This window comes from Nycticebus coucang, chromosome 17, assembly GCF_027406575.1.
Source record: "Nycticebus coucang isolate mNycCou1 chromosome 17, mNycCou1.pri, whole genome shotgun sequence".
Taxonomy (NCBI): domain Eukaryota; kingdom Metazoa; phylum Chordata; class Mammalia; order Primates; family Lorisidae; genus Nycticebus; species Nycticebus coucang.
In genome coordinates, this window is record NC_069796.1 from 52,801,935 (window position 1) to 52,824,889 (window position 22,955).

At 37.9% G+C, this 22,955-nt stretch overlaps 1 pseudogene; it reads right to left on the reverse strand.

Moving 5' to 3' along the window:
• Window positions 1-7,587: 7,587 nt before the first annotated feature.
• Window positions 7,588-21,515, reverse strand: LOC128568551 (neuromedin-U receptor 2-like; annotated as a pseudogene).
• Window positions 21,516-22,955: the final 1,440 nt, after the last annotated feature.

Consider the following 22,955-nt stretch of genomic DNA (forward strand, 5'->3'; position numbering starts at 1 on the left):
ATTAAATGAAATTGAAAACAAAAGACTTATACAACAGATCAATAAATCAAAAAGTTGGTTTTTTGAAAAGGCCAATAAAATAGATAAACCTTTGGCCAACCTAATCAGGAAAAAAAGAGTAAAATCTCTAATCTCATCAATCAGAAACAACAAAGACAAAATAACAACAGACTCCTCAGAAATTCAAAAAATCCTTAATGAATATTACAAGAAATTTTATTCCCAGAAATATGAAAATCTAAAGGAAATTGACCAAAACTTGAAAGAATGTCACCTTCCAAGACTTAGCCAGGATCAAGTGGAAAAGTTGAACAGGCCCATATCAAGTTCTGAAATAGCATAAACCATATGAAATCTCCCTAAAAAGAAAAGCCCGGGACCAGATGGCTTCACCTCAGAATTCTACCAAACCTTTAAAGAAGAAGTAGTACCGATATTACTCAACCTGTTCCAAATGTAGAAAAAGAAGGAATACTACACAAGACGTTCTATGAAACAAACATCACCCTGATCCCGAAAACAGGAAAAGACCCAACAAGGAAAGAAAATTATTGACCAATATCACTAATGAATATAGATGCAAAAATATTCAACAAGATCCTAACAAACAGAAAGCAGCAACACATCAAAGAAATTATACATCATGACCAAGTCAATTTTATCCCAGGGTCTCAAGGCTGGTTCAACATCCGTAAATCTATAAGTATAATTCAGCATATAAACAAATTAAAAAACAAAGACCATATGATTCTCTCAAGTGATGCAGAAAAACCTTTTGATAATATCCGGCATCCCTTCATGATTAGAACGCTTAAGAAAATCAGTATAGGAGGGACATTTCTTAAACTGATAGAGGCCATCTACAGCAAACCCACAGCCAATATCGTATTGAACGAAGTTAAACTGAAATCATTTCCACTCAGATCAGGAACCAGACAAGGCTGCCCATTGTCTCCACTGCTCTTTAACATTGTAATGGAAGTTTTAGCCACCACAATTAGGGAAGAAAAGGCGATCAAGAGTGTCCATATAGGGTCAGAAGAGATCAAACTTTCGCTCTTCACAGATGATATCATTGTATATCTGGAAAACACCAGAGATTCTACTACAAAACTCTTAGAAGTGATCAAGGAATACAGCAGCATCTCAGGTTACAAAATCAACATTCATAAATCGGTAGCCTTTATATATACCAACAATAGCAAAGTTGAAAAAAGAGTTAAGGACTCCATCACATTTACAGTAGTGCCAAAGAAGATGAAATATTTGGGAGTTTATCTAACAGAGGACGTGAAAGATCTCCACAAAGAGAACTATGAAACTCTAAGAAAAGAAATAGCTAAAAAATGTTAACAAATGGAAAAACATACCACGTTCAAGGCTGGAAGAATCAACATTGTTAAAATGTCCATATTACCCAAAGAAATACATAATTTTAATGCAATCCCTATAAAAGCTCCACTGTCATACTTTAAATATCTTGAGAAAACAATACTTTGTTTTATATGGAATAAGAAAAAACCTTGAATAGCCAAGACATTACTCAGAAATAAATACAAAGCAGGAGGAATCACACTACCAGACCTCAGACTATATTATAAATTGATAGTGATCAAAACAGCATGGTACTGGCACAAAACCAGAGAAGTAGATATCTGGAACAGAATAGAGAACCAAGAGATGAATCCAGCTACTTACCTTTATTTGATCTTTGACAAACCAATTAAAAGCATTCAGTCTTCTTCAAAACCTATAGAAGACTGAAACTGGACCCACACCTTTTACTATTATCTAAGATAGACTCCCACTGGATTAAAGATTTAAGCCTCTAACATGAAACTATAAAAATACTAGAAGAGAGTTCAGGGAAAACCCATGAAGAAATTGGTCTGGGCGAGTATTTTATGAGGAGGACCCCCCAGGCAATTGAAGCAGCTTCAAAAATACACTACTAGGACATGATCAAACTAAAAAGCTTCTGCACAGCCAAGAACACAGTAAGCAAAGCAAACAAACAGCCCTCAGAATGGGAGAAGATATTTGCAGGGTATGTCTCCAACAAAAGTTTAATAACCAGAATCCAAAGAGTACACAAATGTATAAGCAAGAAAAGAACAAGTGAACCCATCACAGGTTGGGCATGGGACTTTAAGAGAAACATCTCTGAAGAAGACAGGTGCACGGCCTACAGACATATGAAAAAATGCTCATCATCTTTAATCATCAGAGAAATGCAAATCAAAAGTACTTTGAAATATCATCTAACTCCAGTGAGACTAGTCTATATCACAAAATTCCAAGACCAGAGATGTTGGCACAGATGTGGAGAAAATGAAACACTTTTGCACTGCTGGTGGGAATACAAATTAATACATTAATTTTGGAAAGACATATGGAGAACATTTAGAGAGCTAAAAATAGATCTGCCATTCAATCCTGTAATCCCTCTACTGGGCATATACCCAGAAGACCAAAAATCACATCATAACAAAGATATTTGTACCAGAATGTTTATTGCAGTCCAATTCATAATTGCTAGGTCATGGAAAAAGCCTAAGTGCCCATCGACCCATAAATGGAGTAGTAAGTTGTGGTATATGTACACCATAGAATATTATGCAGCCTTAAAGAAAGATGGAGACTTTACCTCTTTCATGTTTACATGGATGGAGCTGGAACATATTCTTCTTAGTAAAGTATCTCAAGAATGGAAGAAAAAGTATCCAATGTACTCAGCCCTACTATGAAACTAATTTATACCTTTCACATGAAAGCTATAACACAGTTACAACCTAAGAATAGGGGGAAGGGGGAAAGGGAGAGGAGGGAGGTGGGAAGTGGGTGGAGGGAGGGTGATTGGTGGGATTACAGCTGTGTGCATTTTTTTTTTTTTTTTTGTATTTTTATTGGCCGGGGCTGGGTCTGAACCCATCACCTCCAGTATATGGGGCCAGCGCCCTACTCCTTAATCCACAGGCCCCACCCACCTGTGGTGCATCTTACAAGGGTATATGTGAAACAGTAAATGTAGAATATAAATGTCTTAACACAATAAGTAAGAAAATGCCAGGAAGACTATGTTAACCAGTGTGATGAAAATGTGTCAAATGGTCAATAAAACCAGTGTATGGTGCCCCATTATCACATTAATGTACACAGCTATGATTTAATAAAATAAAGAAAATGTTAAAGCTGACCTTCAGTCATCCTGTGTAGTCTAAAGACGCAAGACCTCTGGCAGGCAGCTGGTACAAAACAAAGAACTTGACAGAGAACAGGAAATGTCCCCTGTGAAAATTCCAGCCCAACATGAGACTGATAATCAGGTAGTTTGTTCCACTCCTTTCGAAATTTAGCCAGCAGTGCAGTTCAGCCCACAAAGTCCTTAAACTTTTTATTTTTTTATTTTTATTTTTTTTTGAGACAGATCTTGCTCTGTCACCCCAGCTAGAGTGCAATGGCATCATCATAACTCACCAGTATCTTAAATTCCTGAGTTCAAGTGATGCTCCTGCCTCAACCTCCCAAGTAGCTGCTACTTCAGGTGTGCACCACCACATGAAGCTAATTTTTATATTCTTACTGAGGCAAGAGAAATGCTTAAAGGCAGCACCTGTGGCTCAAAGGGATAGGGCACTGGCCCCATGTGACGGAGGTGGCGGGCTCAAATCCAGCCCCGGCCAAAAACTGCAAAAAAGAAAAAAAAAGAGAGAATCTCTTAAGCCCAAGAGCTGGAGGTTGCTGTGAGTTGTGAGGCTACAGCACTCTACTGAGGGTGACAAAGTGAGACTCTGATTCAAAAAAAAAAAGAAAAAAAAAGTTTTTTATATGAATTGTATCACCTAATATATGAAACCTTTGGGGATTGGCTTTTTCTCAAACTCAGCATAATTCTTTGAAGATCAAATTGTTGCATGCATCCCTTATTTTCATCACATGATATTAAAGGTATACACTATCAACACAACCTATCACTATTGATGATGACTTGACCAGAGGTAGTGTTTATCAGTTTTAGCCACTGTTAAACTACTCTTGTTTTTTTTTTTTTTTAACCTAACTTTCCATATCATACTCTTTGGAAGGAAGTCACCATGCACCATATCCTTAAACAGTGGGAAGTCATGTTCCACTTCCTGGAGAGTGGAGAGTCTACAAAAATTACTGAGAATCCTCCTGCCTAGTAAATTTGTTTCTTCTCCCTCATTTAATTTATTTGATGATTTGTTTATAACAATATGGATTCATGGACATTTATTTTATGTTTTATACTTTTTCATATTGGGTTACAATTCAATACTACTTTATTTTAGCATGCATAGGTGTTTTTAAAACTATCATGTGTTCCAGAGTGGCTGAACATTCCCACAGTGAGATGAGTGATCCAGTTTCTCCTCATGTTTGCCAGTTTGTTGTTATCATAGTTTTTTCTTTTTTAAGTGTTAGCCATTCTGATAGGTATGTGAGGGATATGTCATTGTGGTTTTAATTTTTATTTCCCTAACGTCAAATGATGTTCAACATATTTTCATGGGCAGATTTGCCATCTGTGTATCTTCTTTAGTGGTGACATGTGCCTTTATATCTCTTGCCCATTTCTAAAGAGATCTTCTCTATTTTTATTATTATTATTATTATTGTTTTTACTTGAGTTCTGAGAGCTCTTTGTGTACAGTCCAGAAACAGGTCCTTTGCCAGATATGTGCTTTGCAAATATTTTCACCCAGGCTATACCTTGTCTTTTCATCTTCTTAACGGAGTCTTTCAAAGACAAAAGTTTTAATTTTTGATGATGTTCAATTGATCAATTTTTATTTCTATGTGTCATAATATTCGTGTCAAATATTTCGCTTTGCTTACACCTAGATAGTGAAGATTTTCTCCTATTTTTTTCTAAAAAGTTTTGTAGTTTTAGGATTTATACTTAAGCCTGTCATCTATTTTGTGTTTTGTTTTTACATGAGATGTTGGACTTCCACTGAAGTTCATCTATTTGCCTATGGATGTCCAGTTACACCAACATAATTTGTTAAACAGACTACCGTTTCTCCATTGATTGCTTTTACATTTTTATAAAGATTGTCTTTTTCTGTATATTTTATGTATTTTTTCTTGCTCACAAAGGTCTTCCTCATTTCTAATAGTAAAATTTAATTAACCCAGAATTATTTTACATTTTCTATGTTAAAATTTTTGCTCTGTCAGAAAATTATTTCCTTTTTTTTTTTTTTTTTTGAGACAGAGTCTCATTATGTCACTCTTAGTAGAGTGCTTTGACATCATAGCTCACAGTAACCTCAAACACTTGGGCTAAAGTGACTCTCTTGCCTCAGCCTCCCAAGTAGCTGGGATGACAGCACCTGCCACAATGTCTGGCTATTTTTTGTTGCAGTTGTCATTGTTTAGCAGGCCCAGGCTGGGTTCAAACCCGCCAGCCTCAGTGTATGTGCCTAGTGCAGTAAGCACTGTACCATGGGCCCAGAGCCAGAAAATTATCTTAGAAAAGGTAAGGCTCTAGTTCTATTTTCTAAAAGGTTTGCCTGTTTTCCCCATCATTCCCACTGATTTGAAGTAAATTTCTAAAATGACTTGGGGACGGATGCTCGTAGGCTCTTTATTCACTTCCACTGGCTTGCCTACGGGTTTCTTCCCCAGTTCTAAAAACACATTTTTTTTTTTTTTTTTGAGACAAGGTCTCACTCTGGCATAGACAGGTCTCGAACTCCTGAGCTCGGGCAATCCACCAGCCTCGGCGTCCCAGAGTGCTAGGATTGCAGGCATGAGCCACCATGCCCAGCCAAAAAGACCATGTAATGTCTTTAAGCCATTGAGGGAGAGTTCATGTAGTATAGCAACCGATTTCTTCAAGGGTTTTCCCTGTACTCTCTTCAATGGTCATCATCCTTAATCATCAGAGAAATGCAAATCAAAAGTACCTTGTGATGTCATATAACTCCAGTAAGATAAGCCCATATCACAGAATCCCAAGACCAGAGATGTTGGCATGTATCTCAAGAAAATGGAACACTTTTACACTGCTGGTGGGAATGCAAATTAATACATTCCTTTTTGAAACATGTTTGGAGAACACTTAGAGATCTAAAAATAGATCTGCCATTCAATCTTATAATTCCTCTACTAGGTATATACACAGAAGACCAAAAATCACATAATAACAAAGATATTTGTACCAGAATGTTTCTTGCAGCCCAATTCATAATTGCTATGTCATGGAAAAAGCCCAAGTGCCCATCGATCCACGAATGGATTAATAAATTGTGGTATATGTAGACCATGGAATATTATGCAACCTTAAAGAAAGATGGAGACTTTACTCTTTCATGTTTACATGGATGGAGCTGGAACATATTCTTCTTAGTAAAGTATCTCAAGAATGGAAGAAAAAGTATCCAATGTACTCAGCCCTACTATGAAACTAATTTATGGCTTTCACATGAAAGCTATAACCCAGTTATAACCTAAGAATATGGGGAAGGGGGAGAGGGATGGGAGGGTGGGGGTAGGATTGGCGGAGGGAGGGTGATTAGTGGGATTACACCTCTGATGCATCTTACAAGGGTACATGTGAAACTTAGTAAGTGTAGAATATAAATGTCTCAACACAACTTGGCTAACACTTTGGTTCAAGAGATCTAGTTTTTGGCCTATATCAGCATTTGACATGCCTTCCTTACTATGTTAGGTTTTATTTAAAGTGAGAGAGGTGGAAGTCTTCCTTTCAATTGAAAACTTAGTGGACATTACAAGGTTATTTATTGGCCTAATTTTAATATTATTGTGTCTCAGGGAATGGGGAGGCCTGAGGAGGGGGGGGAGATGAAGGAAGACAGGGAAGCAGCTAGTGAGCAGAGCAGTTGGAACACACAATGACATTTATATACTATGTTTGCCATGTTATATGGGTATTACATGGATGTGGTTCATTTTGCCATCAAGCAATTATGATACTTACAGCAAAGATCACTGATTACAGATCAACATAACAGATCTAATAATAATCGTAATGATGAATAAGTTTGGAAGTTTTAGAATTGCCAAAATGGACACGGAGACATGAAGTGACCACATGCTGCTGGAAAAAACGGTGTCAATAGAATTGTCCCACACAGAGCTGGCACAAGCCGTCAATTCTTTAAATGTGTAATGGCTGCAAAGTACAATAAAGGGAAGCATAATAAAATGAGCCGTGGCTGCAGATTTCTGTGGAGGGACACTGATAATGGATTCTCAAATCATATAAAGTATTATACAACAGTATCTACATGTCTTCCCTCTCTGGCTTACAGTGACCTTTAGTTGTAGGACCAATTGAGTGTAGATGACTCAGAAAAGAAACATTCCCAGTAGCAACGATTGCCCCAGTTTCCATGCTTTGCCAGTTATGTTCAAGGACCAGTGAAGGGGCATGAAAGGGGAAAGTGAAAGATAGCTGATTATCAGATCTTTCTGGGGTTTAGACCCTAAATCTCAGTTTTCATGTATATTAAAAAATAGCTAGAAATTGGTACATGAGTACTAAGAGCCATTTACCACCCTACCATCAGATGACAAGGGATAGATTATGGACTAACTCCACCTGCAGTTCTGAGGCATAGAAGAAAGTCCACTCTGAAGGAATCCAAGTGCTTTGAAGGTAGAACCTTCATAGTTGCTTCACGGTACCTGCTCAGTACAGAGGGCTGTGGAGAGGTGAGAGATATGAAGGGACAACTGACAAGGGAACTGGGGACTTGTATATTCAGTCAGCTCCACAAGGTGGCATTCTGTCAGGAAGATGTTCCACTGGGCAAGTGGTCTCTGCGTGTGATGCTGGGATTGCCACTTGCAGCAAAGAGGGACCACACTCCGGAATGCCGCCTGGAAGCGATGAGACAGTAGGTTGTAGATAATGGGGTTGACAGCTGAGCTGAGGTAGAAGAAGACACCTGGAATGCAACAAATTAAAACCAAGGCAGAGACATGAAGGGAGAAGCATAAATATTTTCAAATGCGCAGAATCCTGTCATCGCCTCTTTTGGAAGTGATAATGTATACAAGGCTCTAATTGAAATACTAAATGAACTGAACACATTTTCCACCTGTCTGCTTAGGAATCAAACACAGAAAGATTAAAGAATCTTGGAAAAATTTAGGCTGACCTGGACTCTCTTTAAGATGTTCAACAACTTCCTTTGACCCCTACTTGTTTAATTAAATAACATATTCCTAGAGCGTTAACAAGAGATGTTTAAATATCAGAGGACAGAGAGATATTTCTATCTTATTGGAATTTTACTTAAATCTATAACTTGAAACTGCAAGTAATGGAGGAATGATAAATAAGTCAAACCTCAGTTCCACTGAGATTCCTTGTAATGCTAGATGTCTCTTCAAAGAAATATTCCCCAACCTCCTTTCCCTAACTATGCTTTTCCTTCAAAGGCTCTTCCATCTCACTGAATAATTGTGTTTTACCATTTATTTTCTTCAGCAGATGCCTTGCACATTGGCATTTTCCTGTTTAGTATACACTCTTCCTTTGTTGCCATATTCCATTTCTTCCCAAGGCTCCAAATGAGCCTGAGGTTGGGATTCAGAAGACCTAGTTTATGATCTTGGCTCTGGCTTATATTATGACCTTAGACAAACTCTGACACTTCGGTTTCTTTCTCTGTAAAATGGGAATGGAAATTCCAGCCTAATCCATCTCCCTAGATTATTGTGATGATGAAGTTAAGATACCATCATAGAAAGGCTAAGAATGGCTAAGAATATTAAACAAACGATAGGTACTATTTTCAACATGTTCCTTCTGGTCCTTATTTACATAGTTCAGGATCTTCAGAGTGCTACTTGGCTGGTGTAAAGATTGGGCAGGGAAGAATATCAAAGGAGAAAATTTATATATACTGTTATTTCATTTAAAAAATAAATGCTAAAGGAACTCTTATTCTATGCTAGGAGCATCAAGGCACATTAGAAGGTGATGAATTTAGACTTTGTTCTCCAAGGCCCTGTAAAGGTATTACAGAAGTCACAGCTATGACTAAATTGGATGATTATCAAAAAGTATCTGTTTTGAATGATTATCATTGAATGATTGAATGATTATCAAAAAGTATCTGTTAAGGAGAAAATATGAGATACTGACAATTGTGTTATGCAATTCACATAATGGGATAAACATAAGGACTGTTAAGTTCATGAAAGATTTAGTGCGAAGTGATTGGACTGTAGCCAGACCTTGAAGTGGAATGGAGAGAATTAAGGGTAGGAGAGGGTGTTGCAGGTAGAAGCCGTACTGTGCACAAATCTGCAAAGGCAGGGATGGTTATGTTATATAGAAACAATGTGCTGAACTCTCTAATTTACCAGTTTGAGAAGTTTATGGTCTATGGATGGAAATACTATAACTTGGAGGGTAAAAAGACAAGTTGGAGGCATTTTTTTTTTGGTAGGGCTTAGGCAGTTTAGAGTTCATCTAGATTGTAATGTAAGGAAAGTAGAGATGGTATTTTAGCAGAATAATGTCATTATTATAGCCATAATTCTGGAATTTTAAACTGATTGCTTTAATATATCTGGACAGGTATAGTCAAAAAGTCAAGTCTTATTTGAACTCGTAGTATTTTCCAAGTTATTTAAACACTCCATTTTTATCAGATAAACCATAAGGATAAACTAAGAGGCAGAAATATTTTTAAGATTTGGCTCTGAAGGGTAAATGCGTGGACTCAGAAATACTAATATTGAAGTATAAGCTATACATAAGGCTTGCTGAGTACATAAAAAGAGAATAACAAAAAATAGATAATGCACATGGTATTCAGTACACATTTAAATGCTATTGTTGTTGCTCTATGAACATCTGGAACTTAATTTGCAAAACCTAAACTTATTTTTCTTTTCTGGTAATATCTTTGATAACTTAAAGAACCCATGGAATCATCCTGTGCCTAGCAGGAGTTGGGGGATGGAAGAGGTCTGAACCTGAGGCTAACAGTCACGGTGACTAACAGACAGACCTCGGAGGGCATCCTCTGCTCTAGTTTAGAGGAAAGAATACTTAGTATTTAACTAGATGTTAGATAACTTGGGCATAAGCCCTGTTTTTGCTATTTACCAGCTGAGTGCCTTCGGGCAAATTATTTCTTCTGGTGGAACTGTTACTTCGACTATAAAATGTTGATGATACTCTCTATTTCACCTTGTTGTGATGATTACAGATAAACATACAGAATTTTATAGCTTAAAAAACTCTTTAATATCTATTCATGTATAATTGCATTTTCTTCCTGCCATTAGTCCATGGTTTGCCTGGAGCAGACATTATTACCATTTTACAACTGAGGAAATTTTAGCTGGCAGGAAACCATCTGCTCTAGATCACTGAGAATATCAGTGGTGGAACTGAGGTGCAAAGCTATGTCCTCTGACTGTGTGACATTTCCATCACTGTTTCCAATATGTTCAGTCTTATCTTTGACAAACAGAGTCAAAGAAGGATCACTTTTGTGAGCTTTCATGAGGACAGAGCACTTGCTAAAAGCAATACATTGGGGGGACATGGACACTGTCCTGGTTACTAAACAAGAACCAGTTCAATGGCGTGGCCATTGGCAAGAAAACCAGAAGAATCACTTCTTGAGCAATCTCTTGTCATAATCTTGCCAACTTAGAGTTGAGATTGTCTATAAAGTAGCTGATTAAATAAGGACCTGATACATGTATTTTTCGACTAGTAACCTACCTAAATCAAATCTTTGACTAAAATATAAACCAAGTGTCTTGCTTATTATATAGAAAGTCTCTAGATAGGGGGTGGGGCCTTGGTGTGTGTCACACTTTATGGGGGCAAGACATGATTGCAAGAGGGACTTTACCTAACAATTGCAATCAGTGTAACCTGGTTTATTTGTACCCTCAATGAATCCCCAACAATAAAAAAAAAAAAAAAGAAAGTCCCTAGATAAATCAGTATATGCAGGCATCTAAACAAGATGATGAAGAAGCAATTACCTGGTCGCTTGGTGTACAAACAAATCAGCTAAGCTTTACCTGACGCCACATGGATGAGGTTGAACACAGTAGCCAGGGATTCAGTCCACTCCTCCACAAAGCTGAAGAGGAGTCAATCAATGTGGAATGGAGCCCAACAGATAGCAAATACTAAGACCAAAACAACTGGAAAAGGATGAAAAATGGGAAAGCAAAAGGCAGTTGGTGCAAGGATAGTATTCAATGCTTACTCTGACTTATCCATTCCTTCTAGGAGTTTTCTCTTCTACCTTTGTTAAGTTTATAACTATTTCAGGTAAACTAGATCCTAAAGATCCTTATAAGGAATATTTAAAATAGTAATGAATTATATAAAATCTAAGATCAGTTTTCCATATGATCGTTCAAAGTTTCTTGTATAATGTTAGTTTCCTTTAGATTATTTAAAACAGGGTGGCACCTGTGGCTCAAAGGAGTAGGGTGCTGGCCCCATATACTGCAGGTGGTGGGTTCAAACCCAGCCACAGCCAAAAACTGCAAAAAAAAAAAAAAAACACTTAAAACAGTTTTTAACTTATTTCAAAGTTCCAAAACATTTTTTATTAAATTATAGCTGTGTACATTAATGCATTTATGAGAACCAAGAGATGAAACCAGCCACTTATCATCATTTGATCTTTCATAAGCCTATCAAAAACACAAATTAGGGGAAAGATTCTCTATTTAACAAATGGTGAATTGGCTGGTGACTTGTAGAAGACTGATACTGATCCCTCGCCTTTCACCATTAACAAAAATTGATTCTTACTGTATAAAAGATTTAAACTTAAAATATGAAATTATAAAGATACTTGGAGAGAGTGCAGGGAAAACACTTGCATAAATTGGCCTGGGGGAATATTTTATGAAATGGACCTCGCCCAGGCATATGAAGCAAGACCAAAAATATATTACTGGGATCTGATCAGACTAAAAAGCTTCTGCACAGCCAAGAACACAGTAAGTAAAGCAAGCAGACAGCCCTCAGAATGGGAGAGGATATTTGCAGGTTATGTTTCCAAAAACATTTTCTTGTGGAAAATAAAGCTTGTTGCAAGGAGATTATTGGAGCCACAGAAACTTGTATATAAATGGGTGGATTTAAGTAGTTAGTATTCTTTGAAGTTATACATTAACAACAAACTATTAAATTTATGAATGAATTCATCTTGTTACTCTTGAAATAGAAGTTTCTCTGAATTCAATAATTTTAAATTCTGTCATGGGCTGGGAATGAGAGAGAGGAAGATTGAACAACCACAAGCTTAATAAATGCCATACCAGCATCTTTTGCTTGGGAGGGGATGTGTCTATCATATTATAAATTAATACAGCACAGAATTCCTTCGAATTTGTTATTTTCCATGCTCAAGACAGAGATAGGTGCTACTGCAATTTTTCTTTGTGGCCTTTAAGCTCCACAACTATAAATATATAATGTTTTTCTCTTTTGAAGTTGTAGAATACTTTCTTTTGCTATGACATTATGCTTGGAAGTTTCCTCAAAATCATCTTGTAGGGTTTGAGGGTATAAGATAAAACAAGGTCAGTTATGATGTGATAATTTTTGAGAATGAGTGAGGGTATATGGGCATTCATTTTACAGTTCTCTGTGTCTGTGTGAATCTTTGAAGTTTTCTTAGTATATTTCCTGTTGGCATTAAACACTTTCAGAGTAAGTCATCTGCCTGTGTGATGTGATTTCAGAGATATCTAGATGCTTTTTCTAAACTTTGCACTCAAGACCCCAATCTGCTCACTACTGCCTATATTTCTTCTCTTTAGTTAAAAATTTAATTCCTCTTAAAATTGAATCTCCTCCCAAGGCACGTACTTTATAGTGTATTCTTTTAGTGTGACTTTGATGTGAGTGGGCTTTGAGACGTTTTATGAGAATAGATTATCATCCATGAGAAAAGGGAAGAGACACTTGTTTCCTTAATAGGAAAATTCAGGTGCCAATAAGGGCTAACATATTTCCAAGAAGATGATTACTAGAGTTGAAAAGACTAACTTCAGTGACTTCACAATTTTTTATTCACAAATACCACATAGTGAATGTTTCATACGCATCATAGCCTTGAGGATTCCTTTCTTTCAAACCTTAGGTTTTTATTTGGAAAGTATATCATAAATTTCCTTTCTCTCATCAGTTGCTTTCAGGGACTAGTGCTGGATTATATATTTTTATAACATTCTTTTAGGAGAATGTGGGCCAGTACTTGGATATTTTTTTTAGTATCTTATTTATAAGCATACTGTTTGATATAGTTATATGAGATCTTAAGTAAAATGACAATTCAGAGCTACTCTTGGCCAAATGTTGTTAATCTGGAATTAAAAGAGAATCTCATGGTGTGGCACCTGTGACTCAAGGAGTAGGGTGCTGGCCCCATATACTGGACATGGCAGGTTCAAACCTGGCCCAGGCCAAAAACTGCAAAAAAAGAAAAGAACTCGTGGAGTTGGTGGGTGGGCATTAGGGGGTTACAATCCTTAAATGGATTGCTATCTTATGTATGCACAATTATATATTTTCAGGGTGGAGAGTCCACAGCTTTTATATCATATATTTAAAGAAATCTACAATATAAATAGATTTAAAAACACCTGTTCATTTTTTCTTTTTTTTTTTTTTTTCAGTTTTGGCTGGGGCTAGGTTTGAACCCACCACCTCCAGAATGTGGGCCCGGCACCCTACTCCTTTGAGCCACAGGCGCCGCCCCCACCTGTTCATTTTTTAGAAGGGGAAGAAAGTGGTGCTCAAAGGCTCAGAGAGTGCATACAATTTACCAACCACTACACAGAGTGTATTACAATGGATGAAATTTAGAGTATTGTTTTGAGGGTTCAAAATAAAAAATGAAACAAAACATAGAAGTCATAAGAGCTCGAATAAACCAAGAAAGATAATCCACATTGTACCATGTATCTACCTGGATAGACCAGCGATTTTCAACTGATGTGCTAGAAAAACTTTTTAAGATCATTAATTATATTATTTTTTTAAAGAAGTTCAAAGCACAGTAAGTATATTCCTTTTTTTTTACTTTTTTTCATCAACATAATTTAAGCGTGCCATGAAAGTTTAACTATAGGTTCAAGTGTGCCATGAGAGAAAACAAGATTAAAAAACATTGATTTAGACCATTACCTACCTAATCTCTTGGGTTTCTCTTAATCTTAATCTACCCTCACAAATATATTTCAGGATAACTTTGGATCTGACCCCACTACCAAATGCAACTATGCGACTTCTTTGCTGTTTTAAACAAAACCAAAGAAAATAGAGGACTCACACAGCATCTCGGTGACTGACTGTCTAGAGGGTCTTTGAATATTTGCAGTCACTTCATTGGCCTCAAGGGATTTGTTTTTCTTCAGCTGGAAAGGAAGTAGGAAGAGATGGTTAGAAAGGGAGGCAAATTTTTTTTCTTCCTTAATGATCTGAGAGGCATAACTAACACTCATTTTGAAGACAACTGGCACTTAGAGAAATGTAAGAAAATGTCCAATGTTTAGAGTAAGTTAGAGATAGAATTGGATTCCAGGTCACCTAGCCAATTCCATATATGATTGTGGCCAAGTTGCAGTGCAACCATTTTTCATATGCAATTCTGTAGAAACCAAGAAATATAGCATGTTAGTAGGTATTCCATGAAAAATATAAAATTCTGAAGTAAAAAAAAAAAAAAAAACCTAGTCGGATTGACTCTTTGAGTCATTTATTCATTTAGTAATGTTAGACTTCTAATATAGTGAAATAGGTAGGCAATATAAAACCAAAGCAGGTATTATTTCTGCCTCATGAAAGGTCAGTCTTCATGGTGAGTCTTCTCAGAACTTTTAATATGCTAATGGGCATTATGAATATTCAAGATGTTAAAATATATTCATCCTAGTTTGAAGTTGTGTTGATCCTTCATGTAACATCTGAAAATTTGAAATATTAATACTTCTGTGTGTACCAGCTGCCTTATTCAGCTCAAGCCCCACCTAGGCCTGAAGATTTTGGTATCCACTTTAGTTCATTGCCCTCTCCTTCCTCTGAACGCCCAAAGCACTGAAGATCTACCTCATTCATAGAACAAAATTTTTTCCCTTTAATTTATATATTTTTTATTTGGAGGGCAGGGGATGGAGTGTTCATCCAGGTAAAGGAAGCTTTAAGGACTCATGATAAACTACCATCAAATATCTAGACGTTAGTAAAGTACAGTATATAGTTAGTATATATTTACACACTGGTCCTCAAGCATTTATTCTTTTCTTATCTTACCAATAGCACCCTGATTTTCTCTTAGTGAATCTATTCCTTCCCTATTCTTAGTCATGAATTTGGATGAGAATGACCCCCGGGTCCAGCTCTAGTTACAGTCTCTAAATAACTTAGCCAAGCAACATGTCTTAATCTCCTAGTCATAGTGATTGCATACTTGGGACCAATAATGTTTCAGGTATTGTACTTCTGGCAATGGAAGTTTTGCTTCTTTTTTTAAAAATCAGTACTGACAGAGGGAGCCCTTCTCTGTATTGAAGGTCTGGCATAACAGAAATAACAAAAGTTTTTTTCTTTTCTTTTTTTTCCTCTACCATGAGGAAGTTGATCCTCACCAAGAGCCAGCTCTGCTTCTGAGCTTGTCAGGTCCACGCCCCTCTTCATGATTTTTGCCAGATTGAGCTGGGGTTCCCTCTTGGCAATGTAAAAAGTTCTGAATGATTGACTGAGGCCATCAAGTGGAAGAAAAATTTAACTTATTTTATGTAGTCTCAGGGGTAGAGTAGGAGGGAGATATTGAATTATAAGGAGATAGATTCCAACCTGAGGTAAGGAAGAAATTGATATGATTAGGTGTGTGCAACAATGGAACAAACCACCCTAAGAAACAGTAAGCTCCTGGACTAGATGGCATTTGAAGGGAATATTTTAGAGAAGGTATTTAAAATTAAATAAGACTCAAAAGGGTGGATCATTCAGGATTGCCTTTAGAGATCAACAGGCATATCCTATTTCCCAGACAAACATATCAGAAGGCTCTCAGGACCACAGGGGCCCTGAAGTATTCACTTGGATGAACAGTAAACCAGGCCCTGTGTGTCCTGGACATAGTGGTGCCCTCTACACATGTCTTCATAAGGTGAGGAATTAAAGGTCTTGTGAGATTTGACCCTTTAGAGCAGGCGTCCTCAAACTTTTTAAACAGGGGGCCAATTCACTGTCCCTCAGACCATAGGAGGGCCAGAATATAGTTTGAAAAATATATTTATGAACAAATTCCTATGCACACTGCACATATCTTATTTTGAAGTAAAAAACAAAATGGGAACAAATACAGTTCACACGGCTTCATGCAACCCGCGGGCCACAGTTTGAAGACGCCTGCTTTAGAGTCACCTAGAACTCGAAAAGAAATAGAAGAATAATTGTACGGTAATTAAAGACTAGGTGGGAGAAAACTGAAGATGGTAAGATATTATTAATATTAAAAGAAAAACAAAATAATGCAAGTAGAGTGCTTTTCTCAGTGTCTCGCGTGCGATACTCAGCATGTTATATATTATTGTTATTACTGTGATTCTGATTATTGTCCCGTGTCTACTCAAAAGACATAATAAAAACTGATTTAAAAAGAGTTATCTATTCGCACCTAGATTTATTTATTTATATGGCCCAATCATATGGATTACTGAGTGTCTCTAGAAATTCTCTTTCTCATACCACTCACCCACAAGGGGTGCCTGTGTTGACACAAAGAAGCAGCCAGAGGCAAAGAGGAGCATGTTCAAGGTGAGAACAATGTGTCAAATTGCCAATTTTACTAACTCAGCTTAAATCTATTAAAGATTCTAATTTCACAACATTTTTAAAAGATTGTAGTTATTAATAAGGTACAGTCGTGTCATTTCAGTACATGATTAAGAACAGCAAATGCATATTGAGATCTATTAGTCACTAGCCATTTCTTTTGTTGGGTTTAACAATTCTTACAGTAATTTCTCCACCCTAAGGAATACTTTTTTTAAAATGAAACATCAAATAGTTCACACAATTCTTTTATGCACAGGGTTCCTGTACAAACATAGTTTGCATTGAAAAGAAAATCCATGTCGATCAACTGTTGCTTACTTTGCAGCTTTCTTAGGTTATAGTGAACAGCTAATTAGAGGAAGAGTAAAAATTGAATATTTATGCATGTTGTACATTGTTACAGCAGAATTTGGAGTAATTTAAACAATTTGTCTAGCAAATATTAAATGCTGTTTTATTTCTGAAGAATACTATTTCCCTTCAGATGTTTAACAAAGTAGATATTCAACCATAAATTACTCTTACCTATTCCCAGGTCTTCTTGTATTTTTATTTTACCTTATTTTATTTCATTATTTTTATTTCGAGATAGGTTCTCAAATGATCCTGCCTCAGCCTCCTGAGTAACTGGGACTACAGATGTGTGCTATTATGCCCAACTAATTTTTTTTTTAATTTTTTCATAAGGATAGGGTCTCCCTATGTTTTTCAGGCGGGTCTCAAACTCCCGGGTTCAAGTGATCCTCCTGGTTTGGCCTCCCAAAGTGCTAGGATTATAAATAAAGCTTTAATTTTTATTTAAAAACTCAGGTTACAATAATAGGAGTGAAAAATTGTGGTTACTATATAGGAAGTTCAGAGGGCTTCCTACCCTACCCTCTTTAGCTATGGTAGATCAAAGCGAGAGAAAGGTCATGGGGTTGATTACCATTCAGGAGGATATATTATTTGATTAATTATTTACACTGATTGAAATTACTCTACCAGCTGTTCATATTCATTTAAGAAGTTTGTGGATATTTGGTTCCAGAATACCAGGATTATAATAATTGATTTTATGTAAACATCTCTACATTTTAAACATAACGTATTTACAAAAAAAAAAAAATCAGTATAATCTTGTGTTGGCATGGTTGGATTCTGCCACAATTCATATATTCATTCCTATCAACTCAAGCATTAAGACCACATGCAGGTGATATAAGAACTAGATTAGACTTTCATCAGAGCTTCCTCTCAAATTCCCTGTTACATTTTCATAACATTTAATCCCTGTAGAGCCGAGACTGTGTCCTGGAATAATGCATCAGGATTGAAAGTTTAGCTTTGAGCATGCATATGGCTTCCTTCCTTCCCTCATCCTATGATTACATCAGTCTGAGTTTGCTGCCTTCCCAAGGCAGTGGGTGCCAGGGCCAATCTCCCCTTTAGAACTTCCAAGAGAGTCAATAACTTAACAATCAGTAGGGTTGCTTGGATCCCTTTAAATCTCTTGGATCCAAAAGGCCCTTAGAAATAATATTTTTAGTCTTTTATTTTAAAGATAGAAAAACTCAGCAATAAGGGAAGCAATTTAGTCTCATTCATTAACTGAGTTTACTATCTAGTTAGGTAGAAAGAAATTAATTAAAGAATCTACAGGTATAGAATTATAAATTACAATTACGGAATATCACTGGGGTATGGGAACACTTACAGGAACCGGGTGTATCTAGGGAATCCAGGGGAGCATCCCTGAGGAAATGTGATTGAAATGTGGCATAAAGGCTAAAGGAAAGTAGGAAAGGCAAAAAGGATTGTGGTAGTGGGCAGTGGAAGCATTTCAGGCAAAAGCATGTACCAAGGGCATGAGGTCAATGTCACAGAATAGGACCTACTTTTCCAGACTCTCAATACAGAGATTTTAAAATTCTTCTAAGGGTGACTTTTTAAGCAGATAGTTCCTCTCCTGCTGTCCTCTGGTAAGCTGGATAAACCCTCGTCCTTCCTGAGAACAAGCTCTAATAAGTTGCATTAAAGCAGAGCCAACCAGGGTGGTTTCTAAGCAATTTTCTGAGCTGTTACTTAGCTTCTGATACAAGGTAGCTGTAGATTCATGCCAATAAAGCTAAGCTGAATTCAACTAAGTCTAATAGGTCAGGGGAGAAATATTTTTCCTTCTAAAATGACTCCATATAAGTGATTGTGTGGCATTGGATGAGATGGCATTGTTAGGTTTAGGGTGGGGATTTCTCACTGGACTCTATTTGGAGTTATGTAGAAGTTTTTTCTCTTCAGTGAGATGCACAGGGCATTCTTAAGACATGTCTGTGAGATAATCTGGGGTGACATGCATGTCTTGGAATAGAGGGGCCACTTTTTCAGGAGGAGACTGGCACAACTCTCTACCTGATTCGATTTATTTTGTCCCTAAACATCTGTAGCACAGAATTTGTTCTTCCTACTTGACCTTAACATTCACCTTAAGGACAATAGTTATTCAAGAGGGCCACCTATGGGGCACGAATTTCTGACAATCGCCTTTCTCAGAGATGGACAGAGATGGGAATATACTAGTTGTCACATACTGTATGGGGTCAGAGCCACCTAGAAGCATATAATGTGAGTACGACGTCTGTTTTATTCTCCTTTCATTTATAACTTACATTACTCTAGCTCACAGAGGATTCCCCCTTTCCCTTTTTATTTATTTATTTATTTTTATTAAATCGTAGATGTGTACATTAATGTGATCGTGGGGCACCATACACTACTTTCATAGACCGTTTGACACATTTTCATCACACTGGTTAACATAGCCTTCCTGGCATTTTCTTAGTTATTGTGCTAAGACATTTACATTCCACATTTACTAAGTTTCACATATACCCTTGTAAGATACACCGCAGGTGTAATCCCTCCAATCCCCCTCCCTCTGCCTCCTCTCCCCTTTTAAAAGGAATCAGAAGAAGCTTTAGATATGCTCTGATGTGACTTTTTCATTTTATAAGGAAAAACTACATGCAGGAGAACTATGTGGTTTTCCTAAGAGCATATTATGTGTGACCTGTGGACATAACTATTTACTACCCAAGCTTTCTCCTTAAATGGGTATAAAGGTGTCACGGTCAAGAACTTTCACCACCATGAATTTGAATACAGAGTATGTCAGTAGAGAAATTATAGAGACTTACTCTTACTCTTATCAAAAATAGTTTTACTCAGCTAATTTAGATCCCTACCCAGAGAGAAATCAGTTTACCATGACGATCAAAGAAAAAGAACCTCTAATTTCAAAATATATTGCTAAAAATTGATACCTTTCTCTTAATTCCACATATCTCTTATTCACACTTCCTTTTACACTATTTGATGTGCTCTGTTCACCTCCCCATCCCTTAATATCCACCTGCTTAATAGGAGTCCAAGCTGATCTCACTCAGATCATAATTTAAAAAAGATTTAACCTGATATTTCAACCAAAGGGTCAAGCAACCATTAAGAAGTCTTGGACTATAACATAGGCAGGTGTTATACCTTAGACCAAGTTGGTACAAAGGAAAATTTCAATGTAGGCAGTGGGTGGGGCAGGAGACAGCAGGATGTGGCAGAGTCTCTCAAAGTGTGGCCACATAACCCCAGATCATCTGATGTGCTCTCTTATTCAGACCTACTGAACGGGATTTTCCCAGGAGTGGGGCATACCTATTTGGAGCCATAGCAAGTTTTCTAGGTGATTTTTAGGAAGACTTAGATATGAGAACTACAAGAACAAAGAGGGAAAATAATGGAATATGCACTAAAGGAAATGATAAATAGAGTTATTATTTGTCTAATTTGAGGCAAGTCCTTTAACTTCTCAGTTTCCCAACTGAGCTCATTCTATTTTTCTCTGTTTCTTTCTGATTCTAAATGTTTCCACTTCTAAGTTTTCCTCCGAACCTCAGGCCAGCCGGCTTGCATACTCACTCTGAGCCCCATGAGGTAATAGCGGACGCCGATGACCGTCATGGGAGGATATAGAAGAGGAGGGAGGAGACCTGCATGATGAAGTTGTAGATCCACAAGGGCTTGGTGACTGTGCAGGTGGCAGAGCCCGGCACCAAGGACCCACTGGGGAAGTAGTGGAGCTTGATGCCATGGATGCTGGTGTTGGGCAGAGAGAAGAGGACGGAGGAGGCCCAGATAGCGCCGAGGATCCGGAGCGTCCACCGCCGGGTGCTCTCCAGCTTGGCCCCGAACGGGTGCAGGATGGCCACCCAGCGCTCCGCGCTGACCGTGGTGACGCTGAGGATGGAGGCGAAGCACAGGCTCTCAAAGAGGACTGTTAAGTAGCAACCCACCGGCCCGAACAGGAAGGGTAGTTGCGCCACATTTCGTAGACTTCCAGGGGCATTCCGAGGAGCAAGACCAGAAGGTCAGAGACGGCCAAGCTGAAGAGGTAGTAGTCAGTGGGTGTCTTCATAGCCTGGTGCCGCAGAATGACCAGGCACACCAGGAGATTGCCAACGATGCCCACCGCAAAAATCAGCGCGTACACGACAGACACGGGGAGGAAGAGGTGGCAGCGCTGAGGTCTTCAGAGAAAGGTCAGATAGTCCTCAGTGCTGTTCAGGTATTTCTGGAGTGGATCTTCCAGCTCCTGCTGGTAGATCCAGGAAACATTCTCAAGTTTTTCTATTACTGACATTAAAAGCCTGAAAGACCTGAGGCTCCTCTGGTCTGGGGCTCTGTCTCAAGCTGAGCCAGAGAGGAAAAAGACAGCGGTCAGGAAAGCACAGGCTGGGGGAAGAAGGCTGCAGAGAGTTTCAGCTGCAAGCTGCAAGGTTGGGCTGCTCAGACCCTGATCTCTTTTGAAGAGCCCCTGAGACACAAGCCCCTCCCTCGAAGGTCTGTAGGCCAATGAGTGCGTGTCAAGCTGCACAGGGAGAGAGGACAGCAGGAAATGCTGGCCCTGTTTCAGGGAGCAGGGGAGGAGGGAGAGAACTTTCTTTGAATTGGAAGAGGCTGGGAAGGCAGAGCTCACACAGATGGTGCCTCTCTAACTAAAATAAGGGGTGTATGCTAAGAGGAACGCATGCTATAAAGTTGTGGGAATCTGGATGGAAATATAAATTAAAGTTGCTGAGTCCTGGGTAGAAAAGCGCAAATTTCCATTGATCCTTGTCACCTTCACGGCATTATAAAAATGGGAGATCAATAGAATTCTCAAGTTATCTCGTTCCATTGGAAATTCAGGGTTGTCGGGAAAAACCATGATCGATGTGACTTTCTAGTTTTGATTGCATCAACAATAAAATCTAAAGCCTGAAAAGGCCCTTGCCCACCATACTTGCCCACCATATAGTCTGCCTGCAATCCTGACACCTCAGTCTCATTCCGCAGTGCCTTGCTGTAGCAAAAGCAGGTGAGTTTCAGAATCAGGAACACCCATAGAAATTAAGGAAAATTACTCAGACTCTTGGAGGCTTATTTCCTTATCTCTCTCATTAATTCTATTGTGTTCAACAAATACTTCTTTTTTTTTTTTTTTTTTCAACAAATACTTCTTAAGGATTAACTAGGAGCTTGACAACATTCTAGGGTTTGTAGAAACATCAGTGAACAAGCAAGACAAGGTATCTACCCTCATGGAGCTTTTCCCATAGCAGGGAATTCTGAAAACATACAAGGAGACAAGTGAATGAAGATGATTTCAAAAAATAATTGGCAAGTATTTACAAGAGTGGTCAAAGAAGGCTTATCTCAGGAAGTGCCACTTGAGCCGACATCTCAATGATGACTTTAGTTATGAAAGAGCTAAAGGAAGTGGGTATGTTCCTAGCAAAAGTGATTGTAAGTGCAAAGGTCCTGAGGCAGAAACCTTTTTATGTTTTAAAAAGACCAGGAGCATCAATATAACTGGAACTTAACAAGTGGTCAGGAGAGTATGAAGGATTAGATTGAAGGGGCTAGTGGGTACAAGTTCATGTAAACTCTTATAGGATATGACAAATAGTTTGGATCTGACTCCAACTACAGGGAAAAATCATCGGAGGGTTTTGAGCAGGAGAATTAAGGAGGGTGAAGTTTTAACAAGAGGTAGGTAAAAGGCTAACAAGAGTTAGCTTGGATTACTGCGATAATAGTA